The sequence below is a fragment of the Rosa chinensis genome, chromosome 1 (genome assembly GCF_002994745.2).
Source record: "Rosa chinensis cultivar Old Blush chromosome 1, RchiOBHm-V2, whole genome shotgun sequence".
In the NCBI taxonomy this organism is placed as follows: Eukaryota; Viridiplantae; Streptophyta; class Magnoliopsida; order Rosales; family Rosaceae; genus Rosa; species Rosa chinensis.
Genome location: NC_037088.1, coordinates 39,466,296 through 39,485,318, shown reverse-complemented (window position 1 = coordinate 39,485,318; position 19,023 = coordinate 39,466,296).

Sequence of the window (19,023 nt, the reverse complement as noted above, 5' to 3'; positions counted from 1 at the left end):
TACTTCATTCCAAACCGAATATATGCACATGAGTAAACAAAAACTAAACCCTGCAAGTGTTGAACACAACCATTGCTCCTACTTTCCTCAATTTAGAGGTATCGTTCATGACAAAATAAGCAAAGGCCAAAGAAAACTTTAGTTAAATTTCTATCTTATTATTAAAAACACATTACATTAAGCCTTAAGTTCTAAATTATAGTGGTTATTTTTTCCTCATATATCTATTTCTTGCCTACCACCCAGATGTCATATAATAAACACATCTACACCATAATCTAAATGCAGGTGCAGACTTTCTCATGGCATCCATTATTATCATCAGTACATCCCAAATGACGCATGGTTGGTTACGTACTGTATACACTAACAACAAATCATCCCCTAAATATACTCACTCCTTAGAATTGTAATTAATTTAAACCAATGCTAATAACAAACATCAGTAATAATACAAAGATTCCATACTTGAATGAAGACAGAACAACGAACCAATATCAAAGAACAAAAACAGGAACACAGTGGCAGAAAAACAATCCAGGTAAAAACAAACAAATAAGAGTAGGTTATGTTCAAAACAAAGAACTTCAACTCACCCTCTTTGCATTTAATGCTTCAAGGACTCGATATCGAGCCTGATTCTTCTTCTGAACTTCTACATTAGCCTGCTCAATTTTGGCTTTTAGCTTTGGATCATCATATGTCCGGTACCTGACAATTTTGACATTTGAATCAAAACTTAGTTACCCATAATCAAAAGACTAAAACTTTGAATCAAAACTTACCCAGAAACCTTCTTAATTATCTTCTTAGCCCCAATATTGACATTTTTGTCTTCAATCCCAAATCCACAGCTCCAATGTTCGAATTCAAATCTTGGTTACCCATAGCTGAATTTCCAATCCGCCTAAAGCAACACGCCACTGCCGAAAGATATGAAGAACACTAGAGGTCTACCCATTAGGTTTTCTACAGCCTTTGAACAAGAAAACCCCAAACCAATCAGTTCACACAAAAAACGCAATTTAATTCCTTCAATTTTTAGGTCTCAGAAACAAAACAAGAAGACAACGAAGAACCGGCATCAGAAATTGCAAGAGAGAGGGGGTTGTTACCGGTGAGATTGTTGGATTTGATGTTAGCTTGAGCGCAATCGGAGTAGAACTAGGAGTTGTTGGGGTTGACTGAGATGGCCTGGGTGTAGAGGTCAACGGCGAGCTCAGAGTGGTCTCGATGAAGGCCTTCGCTATTTCCCAGATCCAATAACCATTAGGTTTTGGTCGGGGTTTGTCGAAGAGAGATAGAGAGAGAGAGAGAGAGAGCTTTCGTTGGGGTTTGTGGAAGAAGAGATAGGGTTTGTCAAAGAGAGAGAGAGCTCGGGGTTTGTCAGGGGGGGGGGGAGGGAGAGAGAGAGCTTTGTCGAAGAAGAGATCGAGTACGGGTTTTGGTTTTGGCTTTGTGTCGAGAGAGAGTGGGCAACTGTCGAGAGTGAGGAGTGATGGTTTTGGTTTTTGGGTGAAAAGTTCTTGTTTTTTTTGCCTAAATGTAGGGTTTCAAGCCCTCTCCTATGAATTTGGACAAGCCCCCACAAAGACTCACACAACAGAATTTTACAACAATGTGGTCTGAGTATATGAGTTTTAAATTTGAAATTTGTCTCCTATCTATTTGGCTTCCCTCGTTGGGGAGTTGGAGAAAAATGATGGTGGGAAATCTCCTTGCTTTCTGCCACACATATTAATCAGACCACATTTTTATTGTTTCTCGTCGTATGATTACTACATGTTGGGGGAAAAATTTGGGTTTGAAGTGGGGTTTGGCACCACAGACATGGTGGGAAAATTGCCGCTCAATTATTTTAGGGGCATACAACAGTTTTATCCTTAAACGTCTTCTGAACTAGTTCATTATACCATATCAGACGACAGGTTTTATAAAAGCGATGTACAAAAAAATAAAAATCAATCAGATGACAGAAAACTATGATGCGTAGTCTGAGAGGTGTCGTCTGATTCAATTTTTGTAGTAGTGTAATAGAGATCTAATAGATGACATCAAATGTGCTATGGCATTAATCCCTCAAGTGCAGCTGTGTTATGCCCCTCGTTCATCCAACATGGTAGCGCATAGACTTGCTGGAATAGGTTTTGAAGCCAATCATCAATTGGTATGGCTAGATCAACCTCCAAAATGTATCCTTGATGTTCTTTAGTATGATTGTAACCATCTCACTACTTGAGTTTTCCAATCAATGAAAGTTCATTCTTGATTCAAAAAAAATAAAGACTCCAATAAGGTCTTCCTTAATACCTAATTAGGTTTTTATTTTTATTTTTTTTAAGACTATTTTGCTCTCACCCATTTATTACATATATATATATATATATAGAGAGAGAGAGAGAGAAAGAGAGAGAATGGAAGACAAAGAAGCCATTGGACACTTCGCCGAAATCCCGTCACTGACTACGGGAATCCTGTCGTCGGCGGCCAGAATCTGGTCACTAATCGCTGGCCACTGAATTTCTCAGAAAACCTAGCCAGAGGTCGTCGGAGTTCTCATAGGTCGCTAGAGAGGTTTATTGCACCCCCAATAAACTTTTATGTTGCCGGAATGGGAACTAATCTCCCAAAAATTTAAAAAATAAAACTTTAGTTAAGAGAAAAAAACGATGAGATTACATCAATTCAAAACATTTATTAGGGGACCCCAATAAATGTTTTTATTGTTTCCAATAAAACATTTTCTTGGAGCAAAATGATGTAATCTACATTAACAAACAAAATGAAGGCCAAAACTCCACTTCAAGACCACAATGAATCCTCTATTGCAAGACCAAAACCCCACTAAAACCCACAAATACCCAGTACCTAGATTACAAATTTGATCGCTTGTACTCAACTATTAACCCAAAACCGTTCAAACCCACCAAATGAAGACCATTCTAACATGCATCTCAAAAAACTCAAACTAAAATGTTGAACAAAAAAGAAAAAAGAAAGAAATTACGAGTAGTTGGCTTGGGAAAGTCAAGTATGACTCTGATTGCATAGGCAATTCTTGCTAGGAAAGGATCTTGGCATAATTGCCATAAACCAGATTGAGATTATTAGCTAGCCACCATCCTTCTCCTCTCAATTGAGTCCTTCCTAGTGGAGGAAACAGACGCTGCCAATTGATGAGCACGGTTTAACTTCTCAGATATCAAGGCCTTGCTTTGATCCAACTAAAGCTCCGGAGTCGCCCTAGCTTCAACGAATTCAGGTTCTACTTCATCTTTGGGTTCAACTTTTGGTTCAGCTTCAGGTTGGGGGTGGGATTGGATTGTTATTGATATTGAAACAGTGGAATGAGAAGAAGAGCTAGGATCCGGACGAGAATCAATCTAGTCGACGCCATTGACGATAAGCTAGTCGCCTTCGTGACCACGGAAGCAGCGGGATTGCCATGATGCTTAGTCGCCGGTGAGTAAGAGAGAGAAAGACGGATTGACGCTTGTATTTCTTAATTATACGGAGGGCAAAATTGTCATTTTATTTTAAAATAGGTAAGTGGGAATAAAAATCTGCTGTTGGGGTAATTGGGTTAATTTTAGCCCATTTTGGTGCTTTGGGTCAAGGCTCCTTAACCTAATTCTTTGAAGACTTGGGAAAAATCTATACATATTTTCTTATAAATCTACACCTAATCCACATAGTTTCCTTGAAGAGTGTTGATTTAATTAATATTTTTTGTGTTTTCCTATATGCCTGATTTGCTCTTATAGTCGTGAAAAGTAATACAAGATGATAATTGATGTTTAATTTTACTATATTTAATCTTTGATTGTAACCACTCATTGAAATTTGAATTAACTTTTTTTTTATTTTGTTATGAAATAAAATCCTTAAAAGAATTCTTATTTTTCAATTTATTACAAATAATTCTAGATAAAATTCATCTAAAGTCCAAAATTCATCCTTTATATTGGATACAATTTATAGGGATGCATTTAGTCTTATATATCTAAGTATTATTCATTGATAAATTGCAAAGATTTTGGATGTTTGGATTTGAAATTTAAGATTGAGTTAATATGTGATTCAATTACTGAACTTTAAATTATTTACCTTATTTTGTTCCAAAGGAAAAATTAACTATTAAAAGTAGCAGTTGGATTGAAATTACCAAAAATAGATGCGCAGACTGCATCCAATTTTTATATAGCAAAATAGACGTGGAATGAAAAATCTCAATATTGAAAAGATAGCTAGACAAGCAAATGGACAATCATCTTGTTTGAAAGGCAATAATGGCCGGCGTTAAGCTATAGCTAAGATAAATGGTCTTAAATTGATTTAACCAGAAAAAGATAATACATGGTCCTAATTATTATTATTATTTTTTTTGGAAGAGGGGATCAATTAAGCAGCCCCAAGCTAGCCCAATGGGCTGTAAAAAGAAACACTTAACCAGTTTGATGAACAGGCCCATACAGACAAAAACTAAAAAATGAAAATTAATTTTCTCCTGGGCTCCAAGAGAGCTAGTATCAGAAAATTAATCCTTAAAACATAGGTCCGATAAGAAGCCTAGCCTACTACCAAAACCCTAGTTGTTGCCATCCAGTTTGTTCCGCGAGCCATGCACTGTCACCGAGGTGCCGCCAAAAATAGAACACCCAGAAATTCCATTGTGATAAACCGATGCCAAACCAATTCCAAAATACAGATCAAAGGAAAACCAACAACCAAAAGGATGAGACCCCTCACAAAATCATCCTTTTCTCCACCAACTCGACCAAGATGTAATCATGGCTACCGACAAGGATCTGAGATCCAGGACATAGAACCAGAACAAGAACATAAACAGTAACAATGGAGAATGGGGGGTGAAAAACCCATGCGTGAGCACCCATACTCGGCTAGGTAAGTGACATGCACTTTGTGATCGCAGCCATAAGGACCATTTTGGAGGTTCTGGGTAGAGATACAAGATGTGTTGTGGGATTGATTGAATTTTGACCTAGAAACATATGGGATTGTTTGACAATGAGAGGAAAAGAAGAGAAAAAACAAGGAACAGAGTCCTCCTATGCTGGACATCGCTAGAATTACGCCATAAAGGGTAACAAAATCACCACAAGGGTGAGAAAGGAGCTGGAATAGCTTGATGGAAGAGGTGAGCAGTAGGGATGGAGAGAAATTGGGTAAAAGCCAGAGTTGGTATGGCCTCCCCCTACTCTTCCATCGTCAGTCTAAATCCTGAAGGATCAAGATTTGGATGAGAGAGTAGGGGGAGAGGCGGGTTTGAATTTGAGATCTGGTTTCTCTCTCTAGTTTTAGAGAGAGAGGCTCTCGACTTAAATTCTTATCATTAAGACAATGCAGGTAGTTGATTCTTTAAGTAAAAGACTAAACAACTAGTTGTTGGGCACATTCTCTATCCCCTTTTGAATAGTTTGAGTAATGCTTTTGGCCAGTAGGGGGTCGTCAATGGGCTAGGCCGAGTCGGGCCTTACAATATTTTTCCAGACCGGGCTGGGCTTTATTATAAATTTCAAGATCCAATCTCATCCATATAAATCGGGCCTTGCGGGTTTTTACGAGCCTGGTCGAGCCGGGTAACCCTTGTTTATCCAGGCCAGGCCGGGGCTATATTCTCTAGTTTCAAATAATAAATAGTTAGATATATTAGAAAATTACAAATAAGTGTTATTTTGAGACTTATATTAGTCATAAGGCCACTAAATTTTTTTTGTACACATAAGGCCATTTGCATTCACAAATTATTTTGTGCATGACAATTTTACCCTTCTACCAAACAAACCCAATTGCATCAGTCTCACCATCTTACTTCGATCACATATCTCTCTCTCTCTCTCTCTCTCTCTCTCTCTCTCTATGTAGCGACCTCCTTGCTCTTCTCCAGCGGTGAAGATGTCGGTGACGCCGTTTGGACGAGGCAACGAGAAAGCTCCTTTCTATTTCTCTACTGCTCCAATTCGAGCACCACCGCCTTCACGTTGTTGTCTCAGCCTCCGATTCCCGTGACCACCGGCACGGCGCTATCAGATCTTGCACCACCATCTTCAGCTTCGATTTTCCAGAAAATGAAGCTAATGAAAAAATTACAAACCAGACGAAAATGTCAAGAAGTCAGCGGCGGTAGTCCGATCGCTATTTGATGATCATGATTGGAGGGGTGAAAGGAGAATCGCAACGATGATGAAGTTTCACGGCAAGGCGAGGTAGCCCAGGCATCGATGACATCATCTAGGGCTCAGGTATCGACTCCTTCACTCATTCTTTCATTCTCTAGCGTGTTCAATGGATGGAGCAGTAACAATAACGACTATGAATGGCAGAAGGTGACCTCTGCAACTCGCTAGAGGAAGAACAAGGTCAAGATTACATCAACAATCACAATAGGCTCATTCCGGCGCCGTGATCTCCGGCAGAGAGCATTTTCCGAGGTGTGGAGAAAGAGGCAGAGGAGCAAGTTCAGAGGCGGTAGGAAGCTCATAAGGCAGAGGCGGTATTGTCAATTTTTCCATCATTTTACAATTGGTTAGTAAAAGTTTGAAGAATTTTGATTGTTTTGAGTTTTAGTTATTGTTGATTGCTTTCCATTACTTCAATTTCAATTTTTGATTTTGATAAGTAAATAGTTTTATGCTTCTGGACTGTTCTTGTTTTGAAGCTTTGGATATGAAATGAATATACATTAGTTTTGCTTATCATGACATGAAGATTGAGATCGCTGGTGAAGTTTTTTCTGCATTTTTAGATTTCATGTGATTTGTAGACTATTCTTTTCACTAGATATGTTGGTATTACTTGCACATGAATAGCTTTATATACATGAAACTTTTGAGTTATTGCTTGAGACTTTAAGGCTGTAGTTTGTTTTTGGTTTATATACATGGAACTTTTGAGTTGTATATTTTCTTGATGGTTCCTTGCACCTAGAAGCTGCTTGTGTACAATACGTTGCTGTATGTGTTTTTTATCCGTAACTCACCATCTCCTTCATCACCTTCCATAGTTAGGTAGGGACATTATAAAGCTTGAGTTGTACTGTAAATTACTATCGATTGTTTTTGTTTTGATTGGTTTCAAGTTAGTAGCTATCTATGACTATTATCGTGACTTTCAACACAATAATAGTAGTTTTATATGCCTATGTTAGTATCTTTTCAAACTAATGTCATTAGATTTTCTGTTTGCATTTTGATTGATTACAAGTCAGTAGTTTTCTATAACTGTTATAATGGCTTTCCAACACAGTGATAGTAGCTTTATATGCCTATGTTAGTAGTAGCTTTTCTATTTGCATTTTGATCGATTTCAAGTTTTCTTTTGTCAAATAGCTTATCAAATTAGAAAATCAAGATTTTGTATGAAATTCAGTTTTCTTTGCTTGAGATTTCATATCTCTAGCCTTTCTTGTTTGAGGTTTGTGTTACACTATCAACATGGATAAGCAGTTGGTTTTGTAGCAATTAGTATATGTCTATAGCTTTTTATTACTGGTCTACTAGTTTTCTACATGTGCTATAATAGCTTTCTGTTTCTATTTCAGTAGCGTTTTATTACTGGTCTAGTAGTTTTTTACATGTGTTATAGCAGCTTTCTGTTTCTATGTCAGTGGCTTTTAGATTGTTGGTTTTTCATTATCAAGTTGATAAAGATTGCTTGTTTTGTTGTATTTTTGTTGCAGAATTCTTCCCCTTTGCATTGGCAGTGGTAGATTCCAAAAATCATGTGAAATTTAGTAAAGCCTCCATTGACCAAGAGATCATCCTGCCAACCAAGAAATATTGAAATGAAGCTTGGTGTTCTAGGTGGAAAAATAATGCTTATGGTTATGTCAGTGTGGTAGAGCTTGACAACAAGAAACATCAACAGTGGCCATCTGAAAAATGATAGTAGCATTACAATATTGATAATAGCTTTATACAACTATTGTAATGTATTTTCACAACTATGGTAGTGATTTTTTAGTACTATGGAAATAACTTTTTACATAGTTATATCATTGTTGAATCTTGCATACTTTTATGTTTTATTTTCTCGACCGCAGTAGCATTTTTATTTTGCTTGTATCCTTTACATTTTTCATAGCTTTGTTAGTCTCTAAGAATAGCTTTCTCAGTCTCTAGGAGTAGTTTAGGTTTTGTTGGTGGGGATAGTAGCTTTAAGTGTTAGAGAGCGTAGCTTTTGTTGGTGATGGTAGCTTTGGTTGCTGGTGACAGTAGCTTTTGTGACCTTGCCGAAGGTCGCCGGAAATCTTATCGGAGTAACTTTTGTTGCTGGTGACAATAACTTTTAGTTTTAGGGTTGTTGGTGACAGTAGCTTTGGTTGCTGGTGGCAGTAGCTTTCGTGACCTCGCTGGAGGGCACCGGAAATCTCACCAGAGTAGCTTTTGTTGCTAGTGACAGTAGCTTTTGTTACCTCGATTGAGGTTGCCCGAAATTTAACCAGAATAGCTTTTGTTGTTGGTAACAGTAGCTTTTGTTATCGCCGGAGGTTGCCGGAAATCTAACCAGAGTAGCTTTTGTTGCTGGTAACAGTAGCTTTTGTTGTGTCTGAGTTCGCTGGAAGTTGGTCGGAGGTCGGCCGGAGACCTTGTCGGAGAGCAAAGAAAAAATGATTATTGCCTTTTTACTCTAGTGGCAGTTATGTAAATATGTTAGTTTTTATGTACAAAATTTAACATCCTTTTTAATCTAGTGGCCTTATGAGGGAAAAAAATAGTTGGTGGCCCTATGGCTAAAAGAACATTAAAAAATAGCCTTATATGTAATTGGCCCTATATATATATTAGGTTAGATTGATAACAATGAAACAAAGCAACGGGAAAGCTTATTTCGAGCTGGTACAATTTTCAATCCTTGCCTGGAAGTTAAATATTTCTACCAGAAGTGTGGTCCAGGAAGCTTACCCTTCCTCTATGAAACAAAACAAAAATCCACTGATATGAACACTGGTATCCAAATGAAAACAATCTAGCAAGGACTTCTACCATGAACATTATCTTGAAGGAGCCCCCAAATTGAAGCAAACAGTAGAAAATAGTAAACTGACAACTAGTTTTGGTCTTTCAATGGGAAGCCTCATAATTTGTGCCAATCATCTCCATAAATAAATAAATATATATATATATATATATATATATATATATAATTGACTACACATAGTATAGTATTTAATTTGCGGGCTTACAAGCCGAGTATTCTTTTACAGGCCTTTGGCAGGCCAGGCCGGGTTTTAAACCCTTAAACCAAGCCCGGCCCTCTACTCACCGATGCAGGCTTTTGCGGGCTTTTATGCTAGCCGGGTCAGGCTTTTACCCATCGAGCTTGCGGGCCTCTATCGGTCCACTTGATCCGCAGGCTAAATGATGAGGCCTAACTTTTGATTTAGTAAAATTACAGAGAGCTGCTTAGAAATGATAGCTCCTATGTAATGTAATGTTTAGGAACTGCTTTTTGTTTTTGTTTTTCTATAAATAAAAGAGAGACTTATGTTATATTAGCTCTTCTGTAATAATTGATTTAGGCATCAAGCGCCAACACACAATCAGAAAGTAAATGAGTCAGCATATTTCGAAATTAATTCATTGCTCATCCCTATATCTAATTTTATTAGTAAAAAGAACATGTACTATACAAAACTATCTCAAAACCGAAAAAGAGTAAAATAAAGAGTACGTTAAGTCCGAAGTCAAATTGGTTGACTTCTAGCTAGCTCGCTAAGCGAGAAAATTATAATTCATTTGACATAGAACTAGAACTGAAGTAAAAATGGTGCAGCAAGTTTTGACTTGGTGGAAGGCTAGGCTAGCTACATATTTGGATATTTGGGTCACTGGCGGATCTAATCACAGACTAGGACGGGTTCAAGCCCGTCCAAGATTTTGAAGCCCAAAAAAAAAAAATTAGATGAATGTTTTCTTTTTTTTTAATTGGGGTTTGTCCAGAGTCTCCACACAATAGAAGCCCAGACCGCCAGTAGCCGACCCGAAGTCCCGAACTAACTCCCCACTCCCGAGTCCCAACTCCACTCATCGACTATGGACTCTCACTCAGTCACTTTCTCCCACTCCTCTCCTCCTCTCACCGCCTCCGGCTCAGCCGGCTTTCCCGACTCCACTAGTCCACTCATCGACTACGGATCTACTGATCTACGGCCTATTCGAAGTTTCGAACTGGTCAACTAGAGAATCGTCTCTCCCAGTCTCACTCTCTCCCACTTCCTCCTCCTCTCGCCGCCTGTGGCTCAGCCGGTTCTCCCTTCTCCACTTCTCTCAGAGAGTCAGAGATCAACTGATGAACTGATCAAGTTCAATTTTGTTTAATTTGTAAGTTCAATTTTGTTTAATTGAATCAATCCAATTTGGGGCAATTTATAGGGTTAAGGATTGATGTGAAATTCAATTTCGTAGGTTGTATTGGATATTTGGATTGAACCTTTCGTGGATTGAAGAATGATTGAATGAAGGTTGCAGACTGGAAATCAGGTAGGCTGTAGGCATTTGAGTTAGATTTGTGATTCGTCTTCGGTTTCAATTTCTTGGAATTTGAGTTAGATTTATGGGCTGATTTGGTGACTTGAAGATTTGCACCTTTTCTACTTCAAGATTCACTGCTTGGGGTTTCTTTGTTTTAATTTCTTGTTCATGTGTGCATCTATGTTCAAAGAAAGCTCATCTTTTTCTCATCTTGTTATTGTTGCTGTTGATGTATGGTTTTTAAAAGACTTCGTTAGAAAGAAGAAAACCCAGAAGGAAGTATCCAACTTCATTAGCCCTCTATAGAATTTGACATACAGCACTCTATAAGTTAGTTATTTCCAGCTGAATTTGAGAAAGGCAGAGACCCTAGAATTTTGATATGGGTTTGTGTATGGTGCTTTTATGAAAGATAGGAATTGGGTTTTGATTAGAAGAGAAGGAGCTGGTGGAATTGGTGTTGTTTGGTGAATGGAAAAATGGATTTCTGGCCGGAATTTCTTGCGAGCAGTTGGGGCAAAGAATTTGTGGCAGGAGGATGTGGAGGCATTGCTGGTATGTGTGTGTGTGTGTATTGTTTAAGAAATCCAAGCCCGCCCAAGACTTCAATCCTGGATCCGCCACTGATTTGGGAAGTTGAAATTGAAGGTCAAGTCTAGTCTTTAATTTGAATAGCAAGAGTGTAAAAGGAAAAGCCTCTTTCCCACATGAGAGCTTCCTATTTGGCAACAGGTGCGCGCATGAGATTGAAAGAAAGAAAACATGCTTAAGAGGGGAAGTCTCTAAGGAGGTATTGTGTTCTTGACAATTAGGGCGCACAAAAACTATTAAAAATAATTAATAAATTATGTAAACGACCAACAAAAAGAATCAAACTAACAACAGTAAGATCCAAACATTTCACTGCATCAAAAACTCTTGAGTACAACTACATCTTATTTATGCAAGGATGTACATTATGTATATTTGGATAAAGGTGAAGCCACATTTTTTTTTTTTTTGAAATAGAAGTTGAAATTCATTAGATCAACAGACAAAAGGTTATAGTCTACAAAGCTTACATAAGAAAGCCAAATCAACTGACTACCCTATCCAAGCTATAGCAAACTAATACAATCTCTGAGGCGCTCACTGATTAGGAAGCCTATACAAAAGTGATCAAACTTCGCCCTATACCGCTATACGGAAGAAATATTCAACTAATTCTTGCTTGCCAAGCACACAATTGTGTTACAAACAAGAACTAGAAACGTCATAAAAGACTTATAGAAGCTTCATCACCCTCACATAGGCTTAAAGAAAATTTGAAAAATAAAACTAGTAAAGAACCAGCTCCTTCCCTTTTGGGTTGGAGCTTGAACCTGCATCTGCCTTGTCAAGCTTGGGCAAAAGCTTTTTCTTTGCTGCCCTAGATTCATCAACCTTCATTGCTTTTTTTTTTTCACCATATGGTAGCTTATTTTTGCTACCTGCAGGTCTATCTCTCTTCCTTTTCATCTGAATAGGCTGCTCCTCGCTCTGCGCCACTAGTACCAAACCCAAATTCTCCGGTTCCAAAATTTAAATTCCTTTTGCTCACAACAAGACTCAATTTCAGCTTTTTAGGAGAGATAGTGATAGTCTCCTCCTCCCTACTTCTTCTTTTACCTGTTAAAGCCTCAGGAATGATCATCATCTCCGATAATTCCCGAATATGAGCTTGACGACGAGGACGTTGTAGCAACACTTTTGGATTGTGAAGCAGTCTTTCCGGCATTTGATTAGGGACAGATGTACGAAAGATGAGGTTCTAGCTTGCTACTGAAACCCTAGCTCTAGTACCTGCATTCAGTCTGCTTGTAGACACCGTCCTAGATGATGAAGCAGAGGTACCAACAATCTGCAACGCCAGTGCAGGTGGAGCCTTCCCTGTTTGCACACCCAAAACAGTACGTTCCGCCTCCTCGTCATCCTCCTCCAAGGTTGGACCCGAGCATGGGAGGCCAACATTAAAACCACAAGTAGGGAAACTTCCAAAAAGCTTATCATACCTGAACTTACAAAGAAACTCAACTTCATCCTCAACCCAATACCAACGTTTGAAGGATAAAGGCCGGTTGAATGGGATCTCTACCCGAATTCAAAGATTTCCAACTTTCTTTGCCTGCTTATTAATTTCTTTGAAATATCCAAGAGTGTACCCAATCATTGTCATCACTCTTTCAGAACGATACGCTGGAGGGATTCCTTGCAGTGTAATTCAATACGAGGTCACCGTGAAAGGTACAGATTCAATGACAGTGACGTCATCATAGTCAGCTAGGGCAACTAGTGCATGATTGTACCCCTACGGGGCTCCCTTCCAAATCCGATCTTGATTAGCCGCATCAGACAAGGTAACAAGAACCTCTGACCTTCCGCTTCTTCAACACTCAACAAGCCATTCACTCTCCAAGCATTGCGGAACATCCCCAAGAAAGAATGAACCTTGTATTCCCGAGCAGTAAGAAGTTTCCCAACCAAAAACATGTCTGCCTGACGCAAACATTTCTCTTGTGTAGGTCGCAGATCGACTTGCTTTCTCCCTTCAGCAATGGCAAGAGAAGGAGCAAGGCGAGCAGCCATGGTATCAACAGAGGACATTGTTGAAGATTGCATAGAAAAACCGCAAACCCTAACCCTAGGTGTAGAGAGAAGAGGCCGCTCTGCTAGGTTTTGTCCTAAAAAAAATAATATACTTAAGTTGAATATGTATAAATTCTAGTAAACACTCCATTTTTACTTAAATGTGAAGCCACATTGTTTGTGAGTTCAGTTTAAAATGTTCAATGAAGAAATTATAAAGGATGTAGTACTAAATATGTCGCATTATTCGTAAGCTTAAATTATTTTAACATTGAATGTAAACAGTAAACACTACTCAAAATAGGATACAGTGAAGCAAAATCTTTAATTTAAGTGTACATCTTTGCATTTCTTTTCCTTATTTTGTGTAATAAAATATTAACTTAGTTAACAAAAAATATGATGCAATCATGCAATGCAATATGTCTTTGGAAACATTTTATGGATGGAAAACATAACTTATTTCTAATTCAAAGGAATTGCATTCCCACTTGATCGAGGTACTCAATAGCTCTCACCATTTTGTTCGAAGCACCATTTGTACCACTGGATTGAGGAAGCTGCGTGTCGGTTTATGATTACAGAAAAGTTAAGATTTACAATTTGAGGTGGCATTGCGGTATTGTTTTTCGTGCAGTAACAGCTCTTCAACAGTTTTAGGTCGTAATTCCTCTATTCAGTTGGTGACGAAATATTCTAACTAATAATTATTTTGGTGAGGATGGTTGTTCATGTTCTTCTCAATGTTTTTTTTTTCTTTTTTTTTTCTTTATTCTGATAGAGGAAAGACAAACTATAAGTAGAGTGGACTTTTCGACACTGAAAAATCCAAAACCAGCTAAACCGGCATCGAACCGTAAAAAAAGAAACAGACACCGAACTGTAAAAAAGAAATTAGACCCGAACTGAACTTGTTGGTCGGTGTCAAAAACTGCATTGAACCGGCCATTTCGATATCGGCTCTCGATTCTGTCATATAGAAAATCGGCAGTGAACCGAACCGAACCGATTCTATCTAACCGTATTGGTTAGGTACCGGTACAATTTACAATAGGTTCTCGCACACTTGATTAATTCCCCTACATTTAAATAAGATGACAGCTTATGATTGGTCACAACTTTTCTATTATAGACTTCTAGACACACGATTCTTACTACTCCACTATTAGTCTCCACCCTCAACATCACTATATACTCACTTACCTCACCACACCAATCACCAAAACCATCATTAGCACAAAATGGGCCATCACTAGAACCAATTCAAGCTTGTCAGATTCTCCGACTTCGTCCGACTAACCCCTGACCCTACCGATTCAACGTTCCAGTGTTATTGCCAACTGAAGAGTTCCAATGATTCCTTGTAATCCAAAGTTTCAACATTATGCACCTTAGTAACTTGCATGCTGAGCCTTAACAACCTCAAATGCCTTGTTGTTATTATGATTTTACTTCCTGGATAAAACCGGCCATGCATCCTAAGTACTGCATCTAATTGGTCCAAATGATCCACATCATCAAGAACAAGAAGAACTCTTTTAGAGTTTATGGTATCTGCAATCTTAGTGATTCCTTCACTAACACTGTATTGTCACCTTTCTTCCGTTTAAGATGTTAGAAAGAAGTTGCATTTGTATTTGAACAAGGCCATTGGGTTGTTCTGAGATTTCTTTGATATTTTCAAGGAAACTACTTCCTTCAAATTTTCTGAAGTTTGAATTGTAAACAAATTTTGCAATGGTTGTCTTCCCTATTCCACTCATTCCATAAATTACAAGTGTGCCAACATCAGTTGATCCTTCTTGTAACCATAAACTAATGTTTTCGACTCGAGAATGGATGCCAATCAGGTTAGGGGCAGCACTCAAGGGTGTGCGACTTATGCTTAGTTTGGGATTGCCGTGCTGTGAGTGGAAGCACTTTTCAATTTGCTGTGAGAGGAAGCGCTTCTGATTTTGATGTGGCAGGAAGCAACTGAGTGTTTGGTAAACTGTTTTTGAAAGTGCTGTGAGAACGAAAAGCAATTTTAGAGTGTTCGGTAAACTGTGAGTAAAAAGTGCTTTGATGGTTTATAATTACTAAAAATGACATAAATGTTGAAAATACCCAAATAAATACCACTAAATAAAAAAATATATGTTCATCTAATTCTTCTTATATTTTCTTTTGATTTTTCTTTTTGTTTCTCTGGAGTGCATTTTTCTATCGATTTTTCCTTTTGTTTTTTTTTTTTTTTGGAGTGCATTTCTCATTAAGGGACCAGCCCAAAGAAACAACGAATTACTAAAAAAAAAAAAAAAAACATGAAATAAGCTTAGAAACAAGAATCAAACAGTAAACAAAAATAGAAGAAGACCATTATCTCTCCTCATCCACAACGATCAGGGTAGAAGGAAGAAAAGCCAAATAGCCAATTTCATGTTCATCTTGTTAATTTTTCCTCGTGATCTACCTTTCCACTCCGTTTCTTTGCTCAATTTCATTTACCCATATTCGTTTCCCCTCTTCTTTTTTTTCACTTTCTCTCTCTTCACTCTCATGAATTCTGCATCTATGCTTTGTTTTGGGTTCTGAAATTTAACCATGGTGAGATACTGTGATGATTATGTCGAGTTTGTTCCCAGATCGGAAGGGGATTTTGAGTCGGCTTTTAATCTTGCAGGTGCCACTCTAAGTTTCTTTTCTGGAAATTTTGAGATGGTTTTCTAGGTTTCAATTCAATGTTGATGAGCTCTTGAGATATGAAGATGGGTTTGAGTCTATTTTGCTTATTGATCTTGAGAGTTTGAGATTATGGGTCAGATGTTTTACCTCTTCAAAATTAGGGGATGTTGCTCTCTTGAATTTTAGTGAAGAGGAAGAGGAAGAGGCGGAGGTGCTGTAGATGAGGCTGTCATGATCTTTGCAGAGGGACGAGTGCGAGAGAGAAGGATGTAAAAGTGAGAAAAGCATGAGGACAATTCGGATATTCATCAAAATTTCATTTAATCTTCCGCGTCCAGAGTTGATTCCCGCAGAAACTGAAATCAAAAGCTACGAATTGTAGCTTCTTCAATTCTGTGGTTGGGAGAAGCACTTTGGGTTAGAAGTTGATCCTCCATTGTTTACCAAACACCACCAAACAATATCGGAAGTGCTTTTGAGGTCAAAAGCAGTTTCAAAATCAGTCCCAAACTAGGCCTTAGTTTTCCTCCAATCACGTTAACAATCTTTTGGATAAACTTTGATTCGAACCTAAAAGTTGCAATCAAAATGAAAATAAATGAGTTTTTATATAATGCACTTACAAATTCTCACGTAAATAAAAAATAAAAAAACAAGATTAAGATATTAAGGTTCAACACTGGGATGTATGCTCAGAAGTTTGACACTAATAGTTAACAGTATGTTGAATCCCATTGTAGCCAAACAAAATTTCCCTTTCTATTCCTGTCATCCTTTTCTGTATCATTCAATAACCCTTTACCAATTTGACAAAACCAATTGTAAATCTCTCTCTCTCTCTCTCTCCCTCTCCTTCTCTCTCTCTCCCTCTCTCCCTCCTTGGTTCCATAATTTTTATATTTCATAATCAGATTTGACCTTCAAAAATTGACAAATAACAAAAAAAATAAAAATAAATAAAGGCTCTGAATGAAGGAGCTATGAGCAGATAAAAGGGTCTATATAAATTCCTCCTTGTATATCAGTGTATCACCTAAAATCTATCACTTCCAACATGAACATAGATTTGAAATTCTGATTGAAACCGGGAAAAGCAGCGAAATATACTACTCAATAACTTAATTCTGACTTGTTACTTTACTAATTCACATGCTAAATATCCCAATGATCATGTAAAACTATACAATTAAGAGTTGTAATCAAGCAATGGTAAAATGGGGAGGTTGGAAATGAAATTACCCATCAGCTTGGTTCTGCAAGACCATCGATCCCCACCAGATCTGCAACTTGTGCAAGTGCTTCCCTCCATTCCTTCACCTGGTCCGGCAATTGAGTTTTCCAATGTCTAGCAAAAGCTGCGGCAATGTTAGGTATTGTTGATCAATTCAAGCTGAGCAATAAATGAAGAACAACGAAAACAATATGGGAATGACTTATCTTATTCACAAAGAACATGGCTATATAGCCTTTACATATTCTTCACAGAATGAGAAATAGCAGCCCACGTTATGCATGACTTATGCTACGTGGTAAATCAACAAGGAAATAGTCAAAACAAACTAAAACCAGTAACCTTGACATTTAGAGTTTTATTCTAACAAGGAAACCTACATAACAAGAAACCTAAAAACATGCAACAAGTCCATCATTCTCCCCCTCAAACTAATGCGATTTGAGGAATTAGTTTACATCCACCAAGTCACAGACTCACATCTGAGCATGTAGTCTTTGAAAGGCTTCCAACTTCATCAGCTTAGTTAGCAGATCTGCTAGCTGTTCATGTGTACCACAATGCACGCGTTCTACAGCACCATCTTGAGTCAGATTACGAAGAAAATGAAATCTTACATCGATGTGTTTGCTACGCCCATGTAGAACTGGATTCTTCGAAAGCTTCATAGTGGAACTGTTATCACACATCACAGTGGTGCTTCCATTTTGAACATAGCTCATCTTCTCTAAAATCCTCCTCACCCAGATTGCCTAACAAGCACAAGCCGCTACAGCTACATATTCTGCCTTAATAGTCGAAATAGTGACTATAGGGTGCTTCTTTGAAGACCATGACACAACGCCTCCACAAGCATAAATACATAACCTGAAGTGCTCTTTCGATCCTCCAAATCTCCAGCATAGTCACTATCTGTATAAGCAATGAGTTCCTTGTTTCCTTCCTTGTAATATATGCCATAATTGACAGTTTCCTTCAAATATCTCAACACTCTTTTAGCTGCTTGCAAATGTAACTCAATCAGTTATGACATGAACCTGCTAATTAAACTAACATTGAACATCAAATCAGGCTCGAAGCAGTAATATACATGAGACTTCCTCAATCTGTTTAAAGTAGGTCTGATTAATCCGAACACCACCTCCATCTCTACCTATCTTGAAACCAGGAACAATTGGACTCATCACTCCATTACTATTCTCCATACCAAACCTTCTGAGAACTTCCAAGGCATACTGCCTTTGACAAACAAAGATCCCATCCTCCTTTTGTAACACTTCTAAGCCAAGAAAGAACCTCATTCTTCCCAAATCAATCATTTCGAATTCTTTCATCATGGACCTTTAAAATAAGCCATCATCAACTCATCATCACTAGTGTAAATTAGATCATCAACATACACTCTCACTCTTAAAATATTACCTCCATGACCAGTCTTGATGAACAAAGTTTGCTCGTTGTTGCACCTTTGAAAACCCTCCTTTGTGAAGTAAGCTTCCATTTGGCTGAACCAAGCACGAGGTGCTTGCTTCAACCCATACAACGCTTTCAATAGCTTGTACACCTTGTCTTCACTACCCTTCTTCTCATACCCCAATGGTTGCTCCACGAATACATCTTCATTCAGGTCACCATGAAGAAAAGCTGACTTGACATCGAGTTGGTAAACTGTCCAACTCCTTTGAGCAGCCAAAGCAAGTATCAACCTTACCGTATCCATCCTAGCCACCGGAGCATATATTTCTATAAAATCCACACCTTGTTGCTGAGAGTAGCCCTTGGCAACTAGTCAAGCCTTGTCCTTGTCAACTTCTCCAAACTCATTATACTTGGTCTTATAGACCCACTTTACTCCTATCTTCTTTGCTCCTACAGGTAACTCAACTAGCTTCCATGTTTTGTTTCTCTCAATTGCTTCTATTTCTGCATCCATGGCCTTTCTCCACCTCAAGCTTCCTACTACCTCTTCGAAACTAACAATATCATCAGACATCACTAGAGCCATGTTTGCCTCTAGTTCCAAATCAGAAA